The following is a 23190-nucleotide window of genomic DNA, read 5'->3' as shown; positions in this document are numbered from 1 at the left end:
TATTTAAGACTCGGCGGTACATATGAGGTTTGTTACTTGTGTACATTGTGTAATGCTAAAGTTTGGGGTACAAATGATCCTGACACCCAGCTACTGAGCATAGTACCAAATAGGTAGTTTTTCAACTCTTGCCCCAACTCTGCCTCTCTAGTGATTAGCAACATGGGACATAGTTTTATACATTTTTGGCCACTTGTATGCGTTGATAAGTGTCTGTTCATGTCTTCTGCCCGCTTTTTTTTTTTTTTTTTTTTTTTTTTCAGGTGGAGTCTCGCTCTGTCGCCCATACTGGAGTGCAGTGGCGCAAACTTGGCTTACTGCAAGCTCTGCCTCCCGGGTCCAGGCCATTCTCTTGCCTTAGCCTCAGTAGTACGTGGGACTACAGGCACCCACCACCACACCCGGCTAATTTTTTGTATTTTTAGTAGAGGTGGAGTTTCACCGTGTTAGCCAGGATGGTCTCAATCTCCTGACCTCGTGATCCGCCCAACTCAGCCTCCCAAAGTTCTGGGATTACAGCCGTGAGTCACCATGCCCGGCCTTTTTGCCCACTTTTTAATGGGGTTATTTGTTTTTTGCTTGTTCAATTGTTTAAGTTCCTTATGAACTCCAGATATTAGACCATTGTTGGATGCACAGTTTGCAAATATTTACTCCCATCTGTAAGTTGCCTGTTTATTTTGTTTGTAGTTTCTTTTGCTTTGCAGAAGCTCTTTAGTTTAATTGGGTCCCAATTGTCAATTTTTATTTTTGTTGCAATTGCTTTTGAGGAATTAGTCAAAAATTTTCCCACAGCTAATGTCTACAGTGGTTTTTCCTAGGTTTTCCTCTAGGATTCTTATAATTTGAGGTCTTACATTTAAATCTTTAATGCATCTTGAGTTAATTTCCATATATGGTAAAAGTTAGGGATCAAGTTTCATTCTTTTGCATAGAGCTAGTCAGTAATACCAGCACCACTGATTGAATAGGAATTCCTTTCACATTGCTTTTTTTTATTGACTTTGTTGATAATCAGATGACTGTAGGTGTGTGGCTTTATTTCTGCATTCTGTTTTTCTGTCTCATTGGTCTATGTTTCTGTCTTTGTACTAGTACCATGATGTTTTGGTTACTGTAGCTTTATAGTACAGTTTGAAGTCAGATAATGTAATGCCTCTCTTGGTTTTCTTTTTTCTTATGATTGTTCAGGCTCCTTTTTGGTTTCATATAAATTTTAGAAGATTTTCTAGTTTTATTAATATTACATTGGTAGTTTGATAAGAATAGAGTTGAATGTGTAGATTGCTTTTGGCAGTGTGGTTATTTTAATGATATCAATTCTTCCAATCTATAAACATATAATTTTTTTATTTGCTTGTGTCATCTATGATTACTTTGAGTAGTGTTTTATAGTTCTTGTAGGTCTCTTTTACCTGCATGTTTAGATATGTTTGTACATATTTTAGTTTTTTGTGGCTATTGTAAATGGGATTGCATTCTTGATTTGGCTCTCAGCTTGAACATTATTGGTGAATAAAAATGCTACTGATTTTTGAACATTGATTCTGTATCCTGAAATTTTACTGAAATATTTTTAATAGTTCCAAGGGCCTTTTGGCTGTCTTTAGGGCTTATTGAGAATATAATCACATTGTCAAAGAAGAGAGATAGTTTGAGTTTTTCTATTCCTATTTAAATTCCATTTTTTCTTTCTCTTGCCTGATTCCTCTGGCTAGCACTTCTAGTATTGTGTTAAATAGAAGTGGTGAGTGGAAATTCTCTTCTTATTCTAGTTCTCAGGGGGAATATGTCCACTTTTCTCCCTTAGTATTTAGAGTATCTTCAATTATAGACAATGATTTAGATTATTAGATTCAAATATAAACGATAATTAAGAAGTAGTGATTGAAACTAGCATTTTAAAAGTTGCTATTGGATTAGCAAAGAAAAGAGATTAACACATGTTTGTCAGTTGGATTTCTTTCTTAGCTTTGAGAAAGGTTCATTAGCTCAGTTGATGATACTCTTCTTTTCTACTGGTATCATCCATAAGGAAGGAGATCAATTAGATAATAAGTGCTCTATTGACAGTGTGTTATAATTTTCTTTGTGTTTAAACACATCATTTCTAAAATACTGTTCTAGTTTACTATATTATCCATGTCATTACAATTAGAGCACCCTGCACTTTTTATATCTTTACTTGAAACAAAATTGTTCATTTATTTTCATTTGAAGAACCGTGTTGGATTTTGGTCAATGAATAATGTATGTTTTATTCCTAAGGCAAAGTTATTATTCACCTGTCGGAAATCACATAAATGCCAACCACTTCTTTTCAAAGCCTGATTGGAAATTATTTAATGACTTTTTAGTAGTGCTTAGCAAAACTGAGAAAATCGTATCTAATCTGTTATTCCCTGTTGTTTTGGGAATTCTGTTTAACAGCAAAACACTGTTAATACAATAAACGTCATGTTTAAGTATTCCTGATCGCTACTACTGTCTCATGCCAAGCTATAAAACTGGTGTAAAGACTGTGGCTATGGCTTTTCTTGTCTGATCTGGTCTTGCCTTGCCTTCTCCTTTCTTTTCTCAAATTATGGGGCATATTAGCATTCAGTTCATGAACAATTCTGTTGGTGAGAGTTAAGACAACAAATTATAGAGCCAAATATTTCTTAATATCATTTATATATCTGCATTCAGAAATAGCCTTTAAATGTACTATCCATTTGACCAGAAGTTTCTTTTCAGCTGCTCCATCATTGTAATATTTACTTTAGTGAAGTCATGGATTCTGAAAACTTGTTCCAAGTTGTGTTAAGTATACAGCTAATCAATTGATAGATGGCAAGGCACTACAGCCTTTATATTTTCAATGCAACTACTGCTTTCCCAAACAAACATTTTCAGTTCTCACTTCAAAAATCAGTTTCCTTTTTCCCAAGGCATTTGAAATGTAGGATTGAAGGAAAGTTATATAGATCCATAGCTGAACCATATTTGAGATGTTTTGAACTCTAATTCTTTTTAGCATTTTTTTAATCAGAATATCTCTCTGGTCCAGTTTTTTTCATTATTAAACATATTCCATTGACTGTTAATAACAATCAATTAAGAATCCCTGTGGCATCCTACAGTCCACTTCCTAATCAAGAGCAGCCAAAATAATGTTGGCCATGAGCTCTGCCAAATAGACCATTAGCCACTGATAATGTGTTTCAGTTAAAACCTCTACTTATTATAAATGATCAGTTCCAACAAGACATAGTATTATGTTATTTGGATGCTTTGGTACCTGTGCTTATGCAGACTAATTATTTTACTTCAACTGTTTTCATTCTTTTGTAGATATTGACTAAATTTCAAGGATAAATAATGAGAAATATTACAATAAATAATAGCCAAAATACTTAAAGGATGGAATCCTTGACAGTGTAAGTACAAATTTTTTTTTTTTTTTTTTTTTTTTTTTTTTTTTTTGAGGCGGAGTCTCGCTCTGTCGCCCGGACTGGAGTGCAGTGGCCAGATCTCAGCTCACTGCAAGCTCCGCCTCCCGAGTTTACGCCATTCTCCTGCCTCAGCCTCCCGAGTAGCTGGGACTACAGACGCCCGCCACTTCGCCCGGCTAGTTTTTGTATTTTTAGTAGAGACGGGGTTTCACCGTGTTAGCCAGGATGGTCTCGATCTCCTGACCTCGTGATCCGCCCGTCTCGGCCTCCCAAAGTGCTGGGATTACAGGCTTGAGCCACCGCGCCCGGCCAACAGTGTAAGTACATATTAAGAGAATGATTTATAGGAGAAAACTAGTAAAAACCTAAAATGGTCATTTTATCATTTAATATAAACAAAAACTATTGCACAAAAATTTCTCCTGCCAGATTATCTTCAAGAGAGGCTTTCTCATGTCAACTAAAGGTAAACAGAATAAATCGCAAGAATTCAGGCTGCCAGATTTAGAAAAAAAAGAGCCATGTAAAAAAAACCATTTACCCATGAGCTAGGAGGGATTCCAAGCCTATTGATGCAATTTTTTTTTAATATAGTGTGACATGCTTCCTCATAATATTTGAATCATGATTTAGCATGACCATCTCCCTTATTAGATTGTGGACATGTAAAGGGCGGGGACTCTGCAGTGTGTATTGTAGCCTTCATTGTTTAAAGGTAGAGTGATATGCAATTGATGTCCTAAAAAGTAGATGGACCTTGTTTCCCCCATTCTACATCTACAAATAGAAGTTGGGAAGAAGTAGTGAAGCAAGGCCATGTTGTATTCCTTGGGGTTCACTTTCTGTGGTATCCAACTCACTTTCTTAAATCATTTTTCTTGAGAGAATTTGTATTTTACTTTATCTCAAGATTTAAAATAATTTAACAACTATAGCTGATGTTATTATGAATATATAGTCCCTAATTTAGATTTTAAATTCCATTTGTAAATATACAGTTGCTCATTTCTTATAGGCAAAATGATGCATGTTACTGATTTGTTTAAAAGTATTCTATCTAAAAGATAATACAATACAAATATATTTAATTTATATTTACATATACCATTTTAAAATCTGTCTTTATATATGATTCCCTCTTTTAAAAGTATTTTGAGTGAAAAATATCATTTGAAATATGGCATCAACCACCTTAGTAAATCATTAACTAGCACCTTTAAGCAAACAACTTTCCAAACTATTGCCACCTCTAAGATCTTCCCTATGTACAGTCTATAAATATTAATATTTCACACCTTGAATTCCTTATGGCCACTTCAATCTCAACATCTGAATTTTATCATTTCCCCAACAAATATAATTTTCATTTCACAATTCTGTCAATAGCACAATTATTACCTTAGACATCTAAAGGCTCAAATTTTGAAATTTCTTCAATCTTGTTAATTACATGTCCATGCGCTTGGCAAATTCTTCTTTTCCTTTGCATTCACTCTACAATTTATCTATACTTGAAGAACAATCAAATTGCATCTACTCTGTCATATTTTTTTCTTAGTGATAACCTACTTGTTTTGGTTTTCGATTGCAATTTTTTTTAATTCTAAGGAATTTACTAAAAAAAAAAAGTTAGAAGTCATTTTGGGTTTATGTACTGAAATATGTATGAAGAAAAATAATTTAAAAATTGTTTTGGGGTTGTATGAATGGTTTACTTGGAGAAGATAAGATATTCTACATTGTAAAAATATATATTTAATTTAACAATTAGTTTTTAAAACATTTTTGGAAATAGAATTGTCTATAATATGTATTTATCTTTTAAGTACTTGTGCTTTCAATAATGTACAATACTTTTGTAATTTAAAAAAATTAGCACAGTTCTTAGTGGTTCGTGATTTGATTTTCCAAAACAGTCTTCCTTGAGAATGTTTGGATTTCTTTCTTTCTCTCTCTTTAAAGATGAATATGCTTTTAATGATTGCAGCCTATATAATTACAAATAAATAATTTAAAATTTGGGATTCAAATTTGATTAATAATTATTAAATCTTAATTAACTTTCATCAGTTTATGAACATTGGGCATTTATATTCCTTCTTCCTGCTGAAAATAAGAATTAAATAATTTATAGCTGTCATTCCAAGAGTAAGTGAAAAAATTCTGAGAATAAAAGCTGACATTATTAAAACTAGAGCAACCTAAATCTAAAGCTCAAATATAATTATTAAGAATATTCATTTATCAAATGTTATGATATACAAACTCTTATGTGGAAACGAAACTAGTTTAGAATATCATTAAACCCTTTAAAAATGTTTTTGTCATGTCATGGGCCTCCCAGAGCCATCCAACTTGTATACTAATTATTTTTTCTTGGCTACATGCTGTTTTAATTACATTCATTATTTCTGTCATTCTGCAAAATCTTATGCATGGAAGTGTTGGTGGCCTGGTGCATAACCATTGCTTTTTCCCTGCTGTGCTAATGGCTTAAGTCCAAGCTGAGGTGCAAATGAAATGAGTTTAGAAGGCTAAATTTGGCCCCCAGTTAATTTGCTTCACAAACTTGCTACCTACCTTTTTTCTTGTTCATAAGCTGGTTCAATTACAAATCTATGTTCATAAAGAACCCCAAAGTTAGACTGAAACTTGTTAACTTTTATCCATACTGAGTATCAGTGATGTTGTCAGCAGGAAGTTCAACTAGAAGAATAATAAAGAAAAAAAAATTCAAGTATATTATGATTCTTATTAGAAATGTAATAAATTTTAGCAAAGAGAAATAAAAGTTTAGGAGAAAATATTCAGGAAAATTCAAGATAGAAAAATTATGTCAGGGGCATTTTTGACAACTTTTCCTATGAATAATTTTCAGTTATATTTGGCTAAAAGTATTAATCTTTCTACTTTTCCACTTAATTTTAAACAAAAAGAAAGATAATTTCCATTGACATCAATTGCTTTCCTGTTTCTTGTACAGTTCTATCCTTGGTGTGCACCATGATCCCCTCTCTTCTGTTCTGTTTTCTAAATGGAATAGAAACATGCTCTGAAAGTTCCCCCAATCACAAATGGCCTATAATCATAATTTATGTCTATGATAGAAAACATTAATAGTCATTACATTTAACAAATAAACATTTTTAAGTGAATGATTTGTAAAGGGTGTTCATCTATATATTTGTATCATTAATAGACTTTGTGTAGAAAGTTATAACATCTATTAAACTTTCAAATGTTAGCCTTTTAGGAATTAGAAAATAATTGGCATATACAGAAGACATTCTCTTCCTGTGTCAAGTGGTTAGAAACACAAAATGTAATTCTTTGTGTGTCTCTAAGCTGTGTATTATTCAATCCAGAATGTTTGATGGTTTTGCTTTTTGTTTCATTTGCTTTGCAAAGACAGACTTCAGTGCACATTATTTATTATCACCAAAGAAAGATGCAAATGATGACCTCTGCTCTCTAGAAATTGACTTTCAAAGGTGCAAAACAGATAATCATACACATGGAAATCATACAAGATTGTTGCTTTTATATTATGGTTATGTTCTTTTTTGTTTGTTGCTATTTATTGAAAACAGCAATTTAATGTATAAGAATAAGAAACTAAAAATTGGAAACACTTTTGAGAACAGCAAAACAGGTTCTAAGAAACTATTTACAATCAATTTCAGATATTGTTAATTGGCCTAATGAAATGGGCAGTAAGATTTAAAAGAAAATGATAAATAACAATTAGACAAATCAAAGTATTTAGAACAGTTTTCAGAATTCTGCTGGAATGGCAAAGGAGAATATACGTTTCTTAGAAGTTCAGGTAAGTATCCTCTCCTGGCAAAGTTGTCCATTGCACCTACCTTTGTGGATTTCCATATGCAAGACTGGAATGACTACAGCATTTAGGGCACATAGCCAACAGACAAGATTAAACCCACTATGCAGTCTTAGAGTTAAAAGTATAATAATTTTCCTAGTTATGATGAATCAAATATCACAGCATGCTTTTTAAAATCTCCATGCTTGTTCAATACAGTTGAATTCCTTAAGGATATAATTGAAAATAAATAATAAAAAAATGACAATTAAATTCTCCAGAATTTTGTTTTACACTGTATATAGATATCTACAAATACTTGTGTTTCTATTTTATCTTTAATTGTTATCGTTTATTATTTAATTTAACCCTAATTTTCTCTCAGGCTATGGCAGATTTAACTTATCTGAATTGTCATCAAGTGAACTTCTTTCCTGAATCAGTACACTTGGGTATATCCAGCAAACTTGTTCTTCAAAGTTCTTTCTATAGGCTTTCACTCAACCTTTGATCTTTATCTAGTAAAAGAGACCTTTAACCGTGTATTTACAATCTCTTTGGAAAAGATCACATATGTTCTTTGAATTTATCTGTTTTTCTCTCACTTCTCCTGCCTCAGCGCATAGAGAAACGAAAAGAAAAAAAAGAACAAAGAAGAGAAAATCATGTACGAATGTGGGATTGCTATTGTTTGAAAACCTGGTGGTTCTTTTCGATCAATGGATGTTTCTCAAGAAGTGATCTCAATTTTTTCCTGAATTTTGTTTGCAATCTGTCAGAACTCCCTTTTTGTTTGTCTTCTTTCTTTCTCTACCTATAGAAACCTCATGGCTTTCTCTACCTGTACTCAGTCCCTCTAAAAGTCACAGAAGGTCACCGATAGTTTATAGTGGAGCCACTGACCCAGAATATTTTTTATTATAAAGATTTAAAGTTATGAAAATCTCCCCTTAAAAAAGATTATAACTTTTAAAATCCATCTCCACTAGATATTAAACATTTTTATAATAGAAATATAAAATAATTTCCTGATTTTTCAAAGCCATTGTTTTTTTTTTCTTTCTGAAAACAACTTGATTCATGAATGCAATTAGTCACCAAAAAATGCAAATTTAAAAACCTCTGTACACGCATTTTTCTATGTGGATTCCTTAGAATAGATTATCATGTTTTATTACAATACTTTCATTTCCCATGTACATTCATATCTATTATCTAATTTTATCTAAAGCACTTCTGAAATGTAGGTAGAGAAAGGTCATTTAATCCCCATTTTATAAATGAAGATAGGAGAGTACAGAAAAGCTAAATGACTTGCCCAAGGCCATATACATCTCTGCAGTAACTCTGTACTAGAATGACTTTGGAGAAAACAGGCACCAGAGCAGACAGTGAGTAATCTAGTCTCCCAGCAGGGGGATGGGCAGTTGAGACTGACAACAATTCTAGAAATAAGCTAAAACTAAATATTTCATAGAAAACCAACCTTGTAAGTATCATAATTTAATTAAGCTGACTAGAGAAAAGAAGTGCCTCCCTAAGTTCAATCATTTGCAAATAAATGTCTCCACAAAAAAAAAAGACAAAAATCAGTGGTTATAATATGGATAGAAACAGCACAAAGGGATGGCTCATAATGCAAAAACTCTGAAAATCTCAGATACATGAAACAGCATAATTATATTCTGGATATATGTTATTAAAGCAATGTAAGACTTTTTTAGGACATAATTTTAACTAATCAGAATTCATTTTCTACTGTCAGTAAATCAAATATTTGAAGTAGAAGGTTTGCCTTTTAATATTATATCTGTATTTTATTGTAAATACAACACACAAAACAGCACTGATCTGTATTTTTAGTATTTTATCTATACGCTTTAGTTCAAAGACAAATGTTGTAACAATGTTGTTATAGGTAAGAGATGTTAAATGCCAACTTATTATGTGCATCAAGAAGCTGGGGAGGAATAGTTTCAACCTTGGTTAAGGAATGTATACAGAGGTGATACCAGTGGCTGCTCTCACAAAATGAAGCTGAGTAAACAAAGCCTCAGTCAACATGGAAAAAGAAATCAGTAGTTATGTAATAGTTAAAATTAGAATGTTCTTAAATTCTTGTTTACCTTGAAAAAGCATCAAGCATGAACCAAATTGTATATGCCTTTGTCATATGGAAAAGCAAGGAGAATATGTGATAGAGGAAGAATAAAGTTCTTCATTATTTTTATGATGTCAGAAGCCTCCATTTTCTTTTTTGTTTCTCCTTCCATCCTTCAAAGCTGTAAGGGAACTTTAGAAATAACCAGATTCAAGCAGGTTCAGGTGGAAAAAATCTTGAAACTCATAGTTTCCACTAATTGCTGACCACTCTGAATTTATTTATATAGCTGAGCTAAATAAGAAGCCTATAATATTTAAGTGTATTTACTCATCAAATATTGTGGTGCCTAATTTTGCCTAATGCATGTCATGTACAACTAGATGTTATAGACACTAATCCTACAAAGCTGAATGTAGCCCTTACTCTCATGGAGCTTACATATTTTTTTGGATGAAAAGAATGAAGAAACCAATAATTATGTAAAAATTCCATGTTAAGAACTGGGATAAGCCTATAAAGAAAAAGCATGAGTATTAGTAAAACATAGGACCTGAAAACTAGTCTTGAGCAAAGAGTCACAAATGATAGTAGGCAAAAGGAGAAGTCTGGGGAAAGGCAGATGAGATCACAAGAACCTTTCTGTAAAAAAAAAAAAAAAAAAAAAAAAATGTAGACCTTAAGTTTCAAGAAGCCTGTGTTGTTGGAACATTGTAAAAATCTTAGAAAATAAATTTACAAAGGGTTATAAGCTGGGAGGTGGTATAGCCCAGTACCCATGTTTACAGGTGACTCCAATATCCTTGTAACAATAAGGGCATAAGTATAGTGGAGACTCTAGACTAGTTCATCCTGCAGTAGTTTATAAGAGAAATGATGGCTTTTTCAGTGGTGTGAAGGGGAAGGAGCAGTCAAGGCAGAATGAAAGACATTTATTTGAAATACTTATTGTGTATCTTTTGACAGGACTGACCTAATAAGAAAAGGCGTTTATTTATTTTTTCCTGGAATAAAAGCAAAATGACTAAAGGGAAAAAAGTAGGAATTTTAATTCAGCAAAGTTAGTAAAATGTTAACAAGGCTTTGTACAAATCACAAATTTTGAAGTACTTACTTTACATATTCTGTATAGGAAATAACTTTTTAAAAAAAATGATAGGTAGCTTACTCAAAATTTTTGTTCGTGAGCATTCTTACCTATGTTCGTTTCTATAGTAATTTTTTGGGCACTGCAGGCAAATACTTATGCTGAGGCAGAAGGGAACATGACACGTCTCTTTTGAAAAACATAATATTGATCAGCAAAATTTGGAGCACTCTATCCTAAAAAGGAAGACTAATGATATAAAATGTTAGTACTACTTCTTTCTAGTACAGAAGGTGCCTCTGTTACCACTGGGGAATGCATCCAAGTCACTCAGCACCAAAATATATTAGCAGAGGTGAATCCATACACGTCTGCAGCAACCTCAGTTCTTGCCTCCTCAGAAGAAAGACTTTGACAGAGTGGCGTAAGACACAGTGAGATGCCTACACAAGTCTTAGAGCAGAGTGAAAATTTATTGAAAAGCTTTAGAACAGGAATAAAAGGAAGTAAAGCATACTTGGAAGAGAGCCAAGTGGACAACTTAAGAGATAAAGTGTATGGTTTGACCTTCGACTTGGGGTTTTATACATTGGCATTCAGCATGCACAGCAGCCTTCCAGCACTTGGGAGGGTCCCGATGAGCAGTGTGTTTACTGAAGTTATGTGCATGCTCACTTGAGTCGGTTTTCCCTTACCAATGGAGTGCTCATATACCAGTTAAACTCCACCTTTTTGCCTCTTATTGAACATACCTGAGCCCACTTGCCCAACTCCTGAGATCCTATTGGGAAGCTACTGATCACAAGATTAAGGATTTTTTCTGTCTACTGGGAGACCGCCTTTCTCTGATGCCAGATGTGATCAGTTATTATATTAGAGTGACAGCTTAACAAATGCCTGACCATCACCTGTTGGTCACCTGATATTCCTGGTGGTGGGGGCGGTGGCCCCCTGCCCTGCTCATGTCTGACTGACTGCCTACTGTAACACCTCCTCTCTCTACAAGGTGCCAAGTGTCTTTACTGAACTTTATGACTCTCTCCAATGCAATGGACAACATCTCTTCTCACCTCTTTTCCTCTCTCCCATTGTATCAGGGCTCAGTGCGCAAGCATTGCACAACAGAGACCAACCGCACCATGTTATGTGAACGACATTAAAGAAAAACTAAGTAGATAATAATATACCCAATGAGGCAAGCTTCTTGCATGACAGTTTCAGCAAACACAGAAGAGAAGTTGTGCAGAAATGAAGTTCTATTGGGATTTTCCAAATGTCAGCTATCTCTTTATGTCCCTTAGGCTAATGGTCAGAACTGATAACATGCAAGTCTACATCAACCATCCATTCAGGCTAGTAACTGAGAGCAGTAAAAGTTCAAACGTGTCCAGTACTTTGTGTCTGGGACAATTTGAAGTGCCTTATATGTATTACTTCCTCATGGCAGAGCTATGAAAGTTACTGTTATTATTTTCATCTGACAGATGAGGAAACTGAAGTAAAGGACAATTAAGTGAACTTTTGCAGTCACAGAGGTAGTCTGTGACAGAGTAAGACTTTGAATCCAGGTGGTCCGGCCTGAGCCCACCACACTCCCCAGTGGCATCAGGAAATGCCTCCCTGAGGAAGGCACAAAGGACATCTCAGAAAAAAAGAAAGAAGGAAAGAAAAGAAAGAAAGAGAAAGAAAGAAAGAAAGAAAGAAAGAAAGAAAGAAAGAAAGAAAGAAAGAAAGAAAGAAAGAAAGAAAGAAAGAAGGAAAGAAAGAGAGAGAGAGAGAGAGAGAAAGAAAGAAAGAGAGAGAGAGAAAGAGAGAGAAAGAAAAAAAAGAAATATGATGTGGGAGGAAAAAGAGTAGATTTTAAATAGTACTTGGTGGTCGAGTGGGAGAGGAAGGAATGAAAGCATGTACCTAATGAAGTAAGGGTCCAAAGATGAAAACACAAAGAGCTTATTGGGAAATAAAAGGTTAGAGGGTAGAGATTTAAAAAGGTATAAGAAAAGAAATAATACACGTTTTAAAATACTAAAACCGTAAAGAGAAGAGTAAACACAACACACCAAATCAGTGCTGAGGAGGGCTTTGAAAGCCTCTTTCAGCACATAAAGAGGAAAAACAAATGACGGTTTTCATGAAAAGATGATAGCTTTGGAAAAGAGACAATTGAATTTCAATATTCTAATAATTTTTATTGAGATAATAGAATAAGTGACATGGCACAGAAACAATATTCAGAGATACAGTAGAAGAAAGGTGTGCTGACCTGAAAAGAATCTCATATGTAGATTGTGAGTACTCATTATTCATAAGGCTAACACTGTAAATAAAGCAACATAGATATCTATATGTATGTATATTATGAATACATATCATAGGTCTTATAAATGACATATAAAAATATGTTAACAGTTTTAAACTTTCAAGAAATAAAGAACCGCATAACCACTCAATCAAGAAGAAAAGGAGCAGATGACTATTTGTTGAAGAAAAATCAAATTGTAAAAATGATTTTCAATGTTCTGGAGAGCTACTTTTTAAGGAACTAGTCTAGAAACCTGAACTTTTGAGCGTTTATCCAAGAAACATATCATCAGAGAAATGTGTCTGGCTTTTTCCAAACAGTTTCGGGAGAGAAAGTGTATGACACGTCATAATTCTGGGCAGAAAAAATACATTATTTGGGTCTGTACAAGAGGATTTTTTGAGCCAACATTCTAGTTAGATTATCTTCTTACTTATGGGACATGGACTTCAGGCCAAATTCTGACAGTCAATACTTACAGAAAGTTCCCATCAGAGATAACAAATGTGCTTTTTGTTTATATCTAAAACAGAATTCGGTAGAATTGTTTTGTGAATAAGCTTGTGAATATCAGATATTACAAATATAGAGAGAAAGTAAAGGGATGCACTCACAAAACATGAAGTTGCCTGTTTTGAACTGTACATCAGACAAACCTACTTCCAATTCCAATAAAATCCCTAAGACTTAATTGCTTACTAAATAGAATGTTTACAAATGCTTATAAATGCTTACTATATAAGGGCTTAGAGAACACACTCTGAACAAATGCTAATTGAATCAATGTGTGTTTAAATGTTAAATGTTTAAATGTGTGTTTAAACCAGAAAAGGCAGTAAGTAAAGGCATACATATTCTCCTTTGTCTTCTTGAGCTGCAAATTTGATTCCATTGTTTACTTTCATATTTTTTATCCCATTTCAAACTTGGATGGGCAATCTTTCAGTGTTTCTAGTTGTTCCTACTCAGGTCTTTATAAATTCTCCATTGTGCATGTCTTTGTGTCTTCCACTATTACTATCATAGACACACACACACACACACACACAAGTACACGCACTCACTCCCTCAGATCTAAATACCCATTGGAGATTTCCATTTGTGTCTTTTATTATCAAAGTAATCTCTACATTGTCACAATATAGTTTGTTATCTTATTTTTCCTAGCTCCCTTCTCCTCATAATCAACTAACTACAACACATATACCATTAGAAGCATATCTATGCTTTTCAAAATGACTATACTTCTAAGAAATAATTTGGAACATTTTCTATTCTTCTTTCCTATAAGAGATCAAGTTAAACAAACTCTTGACTTAACTTGATGTTTCCTTCTCCCTGTTTCTATCATCACCATTGTATACCAAGCCACCATGAGTTCCCTTTGACTATAATGATTTCACTGCATTCACTCTAGCATTCCAGAGAATCTCAAAAGCGTCAACTTATTCTCCGAAGCACTGTGTTCATTTTCCTGAATGTGGAGCCAAGTGGCATCCTTCTCATGCACTGGGTCAAAATCTCCCACCTGGCCTTCATCTGCTGGCCCTGATTTACCTATATAATACAAATTTTTCTTGACAAGCAGTTTCTTTATTGTTCCCTGAGTCCTTGTGACATTTTTCTATTAAGAGGGTTCTATGAGATGACAGGACTACCTGTTTAGCAATGAACTTATCACATAAGAAGCATTTAATTAAGGCTAGTTTTTATTTTTCTGCAGAGGTAGTGATAAGAAGACTTCAGCTGTTTGGCTTGTCTTCCCAGCCAATTTGTTGCCTGAGGTCATGTCTTATACTTAACCACCACAGTACCTTACTGAGCACATAATAGGAATTTATTTATTTTCAATTTCTTACCTTTATTTAGGTATCTAATTAAGCTGGATTTAAATGTGATTAATTTATTGATCCTCTAGAGTCTACAGTTTCTTCCCAAAGAGAGGGAAATTCCAATTTCTCAAAGAAATTAAGTATCTGTTTTATATAGGAGATAAGATTATTTTATAAACATATATATATATAAACATGCACACATGTATATATACACACACATATCACAAACATACATATATACGTTATATATATTTATTAAATATTAATGTTTAATTATACAATCTCATGAAAAATTCATTTTTATTCTCTTTTTATGACTATTTTCTCTTTTTTAAAAAAATGAATGCATCTTACCCAAAAATTCAATACACATTTTCACTAAAATGCTATAAAAAATGGGATTGATCTTCTCTAGTGATTATATATCATGTTCTTGTTTAGACTAGAATATTATGATTTATAACTGAATTCAAAAGTATGCATTACAAATACACAGTAAATAATGAGAAAGAATATAAGTAGACATCATAAAACTCTAACCCTTAGAAGACTAATGACTGTCCAAGGCAGTTCAGAGTAGATAAATGTAATTGTACAATTACACTGATGAACCTTTAAAGCATAGATCTTTGTAGACTATCAACATTGAGAATGAAAGAAAAACATAGCAAAAATATTGCATCAATAATGAATGATGAAAACCAAAGACACCAGAAAATTGCATTCACAGTATCATTAGTATGCAAGTCACCTTCCTAAACTAAGAAATGGAATAAAATAAGAAACATAGGCAAAGTCTTTGTGAGAACCAGAAAATATAAATGATTTTTTTGTATTTGTTTTATTTGAGATATGTAAGTAATTTTATCTATCTGATTAAAGTTATGGAATAAGGTCATCAGCAAGTTATAAACAATATAAATGTATATGGTATTTTCTCAAGCTATTGTTTTCATCATTTTCTATACAGGTAACATATTCCCCATTATTAAATAAAACAGCAGAAAAAATGAACAGATTTATATATATATATATCAGTTTAAGAAGGTGGTTTATGCTATAACTGAGGAGAAATAGTAAACAAATAGCCTAGCAATAATACCTACCTAGCAAGATCACTCTGAAGCTAAAAAGAATAAGCATGTAAATCACTTAGCACAGTATCTAGCACATGGGCTCGATGAACAGTATCACATTATTAGTAGTAGTATTTTCATGAATTTATAATAAGAAAGAGTAAAAAAATGCAGTTAAAGTCTTTATTTTTGTAATAACTACTATGGTTTTGGTTATAGAAACAATCATATTTGCAAAATGCAAATTTGATTTACTGCAGATTTATATTTGATTATGGCAAATCAGTAATGAAGTGGAAACCCAATTATCAGTTAGGTTGATAACTGAATAGAGGGTCCATACCATTCTATGATTTGCATAAACATTAGAGGAAAATTTGATACCATGATACTTCACAAAAGGAAGAGAACTTTTCAGCTAAGTATGGCAGGATTTGATCTCTCTTAGGCAATTATTCCATACAATATTTCATCCTAATGCTCTAAGGATGTCTTTCAGACTTCCAATTATAATATTTTTCAGAAAACCCAACTTAGAAGATGCAAGAACAAATCCTCTAGAATTTCCATATAGAAGAACAATCCACAGCTACTCAGCCCTTCCACAAGAACATACAAGAAACATTTTCCTACTTTGTGAAATTAAAATGTGAAATGGTGAAGGTTAATGGGTCAAAAGACTTTTGAAGAGTCTCTGATGCCCAAGAACTTTTATTTCCTTGGTTCATAGCTCTTTCCTGGCTCTTGGCTTTCTGTATCTAATTTGCATTGTGTGCCAAGGTTCTCTGTACATAGCTCTTGATCCTCCTTCACTATCTGAGTACTGATGCATTTAGAGCACTTCTCTCATTAATGCCCTTCTTTGCCTTGGAACCCCTCCACTGCACCAAATTATGTTAAGTTGAAGGAATTTAGGTGCTCCTGTTACACTGGCCAAATGAATAGCTTAAAGGAAACCACACGCCACTAATTGCCATATGCTGTGTTTTAGTTCACTAAGTTATAGCGTAATAGTTCATACCACAAAAACTCTTGAATCTCAGTTGCCTGAGGTTGCTTGGCATGAACAAAAAGAAAAGAACAACTTAAAATGCCCCCGGAAAAAACTCTCAATTTAACATTTTTTCTAATAACCTCAAACTCTTACACTTTACATCACTAAATATTTATTTTCACATATGTGAAAAATTTTTATTTTCACATCATTAAATATTTATTTTCATCTATTCTAGTGTTTAATTATCAGCTGCTTTTTTAAAAAATCTTTTTTCCCACATGTTTTCTGAAGACATGGCAATTTATTAGAAAATAATGAAATAAATAATTCAACTTCTCACACATGGAGCCCTGTGAGAAACATACAGCCACACATTAGGTTGATTAGACCTTTAAAATTCTTTAAAACGAAGAAAAGGGTCACATGGAATTATTGCATTAGCTTACAAAGGATTCTTTTCTACATATTAATGATATCTGTCAAAAGATATTTTGAAACAATCTGTTTCAAAGTTCAATGTACTATTATGAAAAATTGATATTTGTTTCAAAGTTCAATGTACTATTAGGAAAAATTGATATTTAGTGATATCGCCTAGAACACAAATTTCACAAGAGTAGGAACCTAACTATTTGTTTCTCAAGGGGTCCCTCAAAGAGTACCCTGATACATAATATCTTTAGTCATGATTTGATGAATGACTAACTTTTTTCTACTCTTGTATTCACTAGTCCCTGTAGCCATGAGCAAAGATGCTATTCTGGTAACCTCTAGTAAATTCATTTACAGTAATAAATGTATCCACCCTTGTTAATTTTGTGTGGTTGCTGTAAGAAATTACCTCAAACTAGGTGACTTAAAACAGAAGTTTATTTTCTCACAGTTCTATAGACCACAAGTCTGAAATCAAGACATCAATGGGCTTCATTACCTCCCTCCAAAGGTTTTAGGGAGAATACTTCCTTGCTTCCTCCACCTTCTCGTGAACCCAGATGATCCTTGACTTGTAGCCACATAATTCTAATCTCTGCCTCTGTCTTCACTTCTCCTTCTTCTCTTCTCTCTGTAGTTCTGTCTTCTGTGTGCCTCTTATAAGGACACGTATCACTGGGTTTAAGGTCCATCTAGATAAACCAGGACAATCTCATCTTGAGATTCTTAATTTAATTATTTCTGCAAATATCTTTCTTCCAAATATGGTCACATTTACAGGTTCTGCAGATTAGGCTGTGGACATATCTTTTGAATGTGGGATGTTGACATACCTATTTGTCATGCAACACTACCCTAATATAAAGAATTGTAAAGCTGTGCTTCAGCTGAAAAGACAATAGACTTGAAATAGCACTCTGAGAGGGTGGAGCAAGATGGCCGAACAGGAACAGCTCCAGTCTGCAACTCCCGGTGCGAGCGACACAGAAGACCGGTGATTTCTGCATTTTCAACTGAGGTACTGGGGTCATCTCACTGGGGAGTGCCAGACAATCAGTGCTGGTCAGCTGCTGCAGCCCGACCAGTGAGAGCTGAAGCAGGGCGAGGCATTGCCTCACCTGGGAAGTGCAAGGGGGAAGGGAATCCCTTATCCTAGCCAGGCGAACTGAGACACACAACACCTGGAAAATCGGGTAATTCCCACCCCAATACTGCACTTTAAGCAAATGGGCACACCAGGAGATTATACCCACATCTGGCCGGGAGGGTCCCACGGCCACGGAGCCTCCCTCATTGCTAGCACAGCAGTCTGCCATCTAACCGCAAGGCAGCAGCGAGGCTGGGGGAGGGGCGACCGCCATTGCTGAGGCTTAAGTAGGTAAACAAAGCCTCTGGGAAGCTCGAACTGGGTGGAGCTCACAGCAGCTCAAGGAAACCTGCCTGTCTCTGTAGACTCCAACACTGGGAACAGGACACAGCTAAAAAAACAACAGGGGAAGCAGCAGAGGCCTGTGCAGACCCGAATGACTCTGTCTGACAGCTTTGAAGAGAGCAGTGGATCTCCCAACACGGAGGTTGAGATCTGAGAACGGACAGACTGCCTGCTCAAGTGGGTCCCTGACCCCTGAGTAGACTAACTGGGAGACATCCCCCATTAGGGGCAGTCTGACACCCCATACTTCACAGGGTGGAGTACACCCCTGAGAGGAAGCTACCAAATTAAGAATCAGACAGGTACACTTGCTGTTCAGCAATATTCTATCTTCTGCAACGTCTGCTGCTGATACCCAGGCAAACAGGGTCTGGAGTGGACCTCAAGCAATCTCCAACAGACCTACAGCTGAGGGTCCTGACTACTAGAAGGAAAACTATCAAACAGGAAGAACACCTATACCAAAACCCAATCAGTACGTCACTATCATCAAAGACCAGAGGCAGATAAAACCACAACGATGGGGAAGAAGCAGGGCAGAAAAGCTGGAAATTCAAAAAATAAGAGCGCATCTCCCCCTTTGATCATCGCCAGCAACGGATCAAAGCTGGTCAGAGAATGACTTTGACGAGATGAGAGAAGAAGGCTTCAGTCCATCAAACTTCTCAGAGGTAACGGAGGAATTACGTACCCAGTGCAAAGAAACAAAAAATCTTGAAAAAAGAGTGGAAGAATTGATAGCAAGAATAATTAATGCAGAGAAGGTCATAAACGAAATGACAGAGATGAAAGCCATGACACGAGAAATACGTGACAAATGCACAAGCTTCAGTAACTGACTTGATCAACTGGAAGAAAGAGTATCAGCGATTGAGGATCAAATGAATGAAATGAAGCAAGAAGAGAAACCAAAAGGAAAAAGAAGAAAAAGAAATGAACAAAGCCTGCAAGAATTATGGGATTATGTAAAAAGATCAAATCTACATCTGATTGGGGTGCCTGAAACTGAGGGGGAAAATGGAGCCAAGTTGGAAAACACTCTTCAGGATATCATCCAGGAGAACTTTCCCAACCTAGGAGGGCAGGCCAACATTCAAATTCAGGAAATAGAGAGGACACCACAAAGATACTCCTCGAGAAGAGCAACTCCAAGACACATAATTGCCAGATTCACCAAAGTTGAAATGAAGGAAAAAATCTTAAGGGCAGCCAGAGAGAAAGGTCGGGCTACCCACAAAGGGAAGCCCATCAGACTAACAGCAGACCTCTCGGCAGAAACTCTACAAGCCAGAAGAGAGTTGGGGCCGATATTCAACATTCTTAAAGAAAAGAATTTTAAACCCAGAATTTCATATCCAGCCAAACTAAGTTTCATCAGTGAAGGAGAAATAAAATCCTGTACAGACAAGCAAATGTTGAGAGATTTTGTCACCACCAGGCCTGCCTTACAAGAGACCCTGAAGGAAGCCCTAAACATGGAAAGGAACAATCGGTACCAGCCATTGCAAAAACATGCCAAAATGTAAAGACCATCGAGGCTAGGAAGAAACTGCATCAACTAAAGAGCAAAATAACCAGTTAATATCATAATGGCAGGATCAAGTATACACATAACAATATTAACCTTAAATGTCAATGGACTAAATGCTCCAATTAAAAGACACAGACTGGCAAACTGGGTAAAGAGTCAAGACCCATCAGTCTGCTGTATTCAGGAGACACATCTCACATGCAGAGACATACATAAGCTCAAAATAAAGGGATGGAGGAAGATCTACCAAGCAAATGGAGAACAAAAAAAAGCAGGGGTTGCAATCCTAGTCTCTGATAAAATAGACTTTAAACCATCAAAGATCAAAAGAGACAAAGAAGGCCATTACATAATGGTAAAGGGATCAATTCAACAGGAAGAGCTAACTCTCCTAAATATATATGCACCCAATACAGGAGCACCCAGATTCATAAAGCAAGTCCTTAGAGACTTACAAAGAGACTTAGACTCCCATACAATAATAATGGGAGACTTCAACACTCCACTGTCAACATTAGACAGATCAATGAGACAGAAAGTTAACAAGGATATCCAGGAATTGAACTCATCTCTGCACCAAGCAGACCTAATAGACATCTATAGAACTCTCCACCCCAAATCAACAGAATATACATTCTTCTCAGCACCACATCGCACTTATTCCAAAATTGACCACATAATTGGAAGTAGAGCACTCCTTAGCAAATGTAAAAGAACAGAAATTATAACAAACTGTCTCTCAGACCACAGTGCAATCAAACTAGAACTCAGGACTAAGAAACCCAATCAAAACCGCTCAACTACATGGAAACTGAACAACCTGCTCCTGAATGACTACTGGGTACATAACGAAATCAAGGCAGAAATCAAGATGTTCTTTGAAACCAATGAGAACAAAGATACAACATACCAGAATCTCTGGGACACATTTAAAGCAGTGTGTAGAGGGAAATTTGTAGCACTAAATGCCCACAAGAGAAAGCTGGAAAGATCTAAAGTGACCACCCTAACATCACAATTAAAAGAACTGGAGAAGCAAGAGCAAACACATTCAAAAGCTAGCAGAAGGCAAGAAATAACTAAGATCAGAGCCGAACTGAAGGAGATAGAGACACAGAAAACCCTCCAAAAAATCAATGAATCCAGGAGTTGGTTTTTTGAAAAAATCAACAAATTGACAGGCCACTAGCAAGACTAATAAAAAAGAAAAGAGAGAGGAATCAAATAGACGCAATAAAAAATGATAAAGGGGATATCACCACTGACCCCACAGAAATACAAACTACCATCAGAGAATACTATAAACACCTCTATGCAAATCAACTAGAAAATCTAGAAGAAATGGATAATTTCCTGGACACTTACACTCTTCCAAGACTAAACCAGGAAGAAGTTGAATCCCTGAATAGACCAATAGCAGGCTCTGAAATTGAGGCAATAATTAATAGCCTACCCACCAAAAAAAGTCTAGGACCAGATGGATTCACAGCTGAATTCTACCAGAGGTACAAGGAGGAGCTGGTACCATTCCTTCTGAAAGTATTCCAATCAATTGAAAAAGAGGGAATCCTCCCTAACTCATTTTATGAGGCCAACATCATCCTGATACCAAAGCCTGGCAGAGACACAACAAAAAAAGAGAATTTTAGACCAATATCCCTGATGAACATCGATGAAAAAATCCTCAATAAAATACTGGCAAACCGGATTCAGCAGCACATCCAAAAGCTTATCCACCATGATCAAGTGGGCTTCATCCCTGGGATGCAAGGCTGGTTCAACATTCGCAAATCAATAAACGTAATCCAGCATAGAAACAGAACCAAAGACAAAAACCACATGATTATCTCAATAGATGCAGAAAAGGCTTTTGACAAAATTCAACAGCCTTCATGCTAAAAACGCTCAATAAATTCGGTATTGATGGAACATACCTCAAAATAATAAGATCTATTTATGACAAACCCACAGCCAATATCATACTGAATGGGCAAAAACTGGAAAAATTCCCTTTGAAAACTGGCACAAGACAGGGATGCCCTCTCTCACCACTCCTATTCAACATAGTGTTGGAAGTTCTGGCTAGGGCAATCATGCAAGAGAAAGAAATAAAGGGTATCCAGTTAGGAAAAGAAGAAGTCAAATTGTCCCTGTTTGCAGATGACATGATTGTATATTTAGAAAACCCCATTGTCTCAGCCCAAAATCTCCTTAAGCTGATAAGCAACTTCTGCAAAGTCTCAGGATACAAAATTAATGTGCAAAAATCACAAGCATTCTTATACACCAGTAACAGACAAGCAGAGAGCCAAATCAGGAATGAACTTCCATTCACATTTGCTTCAAAGAGAATCAAATACCTAGGAATCCAACTTACAAGGGATGTCAAGGACCTCTTCAAGGAGAACTACAAACCACTGCTCAGTGAAATCAAAGAGGACACAAACAAATGGAAGAATATACCATGCTCATGGATAGGAAGAATCAATATCGTGAAAATGGCCATAATGCCTAAGGTTATTCATAGATTCAATGCCATCCCCATCAAGCTACCAATGAGTTTCTTCACAGAACCTGAAAAAACTGCTTTAAAGTTCATATGGAACCAAAAAGGAGCCCACATTGCCAAGACAATCCTAAGTCAAAAGAACAAAGCTGGAGGCATCATGCTACCTGACTTCAAACTATACTACAAGGCCACAGTAACCAAAATAGCATGGTACTGGTACCAAAACAGAGATATAGACCAATGGGACAGAACAGAGTCCTCAGAAATAATACCACACATCTACAGCCACCTGATCTTTGACAAACCTGAGAGAAACAAGAAATGGGGAAAGGACTCCCTATTTAATAAATGGTGCTGTGAAAATTGGCTAGCCATAAGTAGAAAGCTGAAACTGGATCCTTTCCTTACTCCTTATACGAAAATTAATTCAAGATGGATTAGAGACTTAAATGTTAGACCTAATACCATAAAAACCCTAGAAGAAAACCTAGCTAGTACCATTCAGGACATAGGCATGGGCAAGGACTTCCTGTCTAAAACACCAAAAGTAATGGCAGCAAAAGCCAAAATTGACAAATGGGATATGATTAAACTAAAGAGCTTCTACACAACAAAAGAAACTACCATC

This window comes from Rhinopithecus roxellana, chromosome 4, assembly GCF_007565055.1.
Source record: "Rhinopithecus roxellana isolate Shanxi Qingling chromosome 4, ASM756505v1, whole genome shotgun sequence".
In the NCBI taxonomy this organism is placed as follows: Eukaryota; Metazoa; Chordata; class Mammalia; order Primates; family Cercopithecidae; genus Rhinopithecus; species Rhinopithecus roxellana.
Note: the sequence above shows the minus strand (reverse complement) of the source record.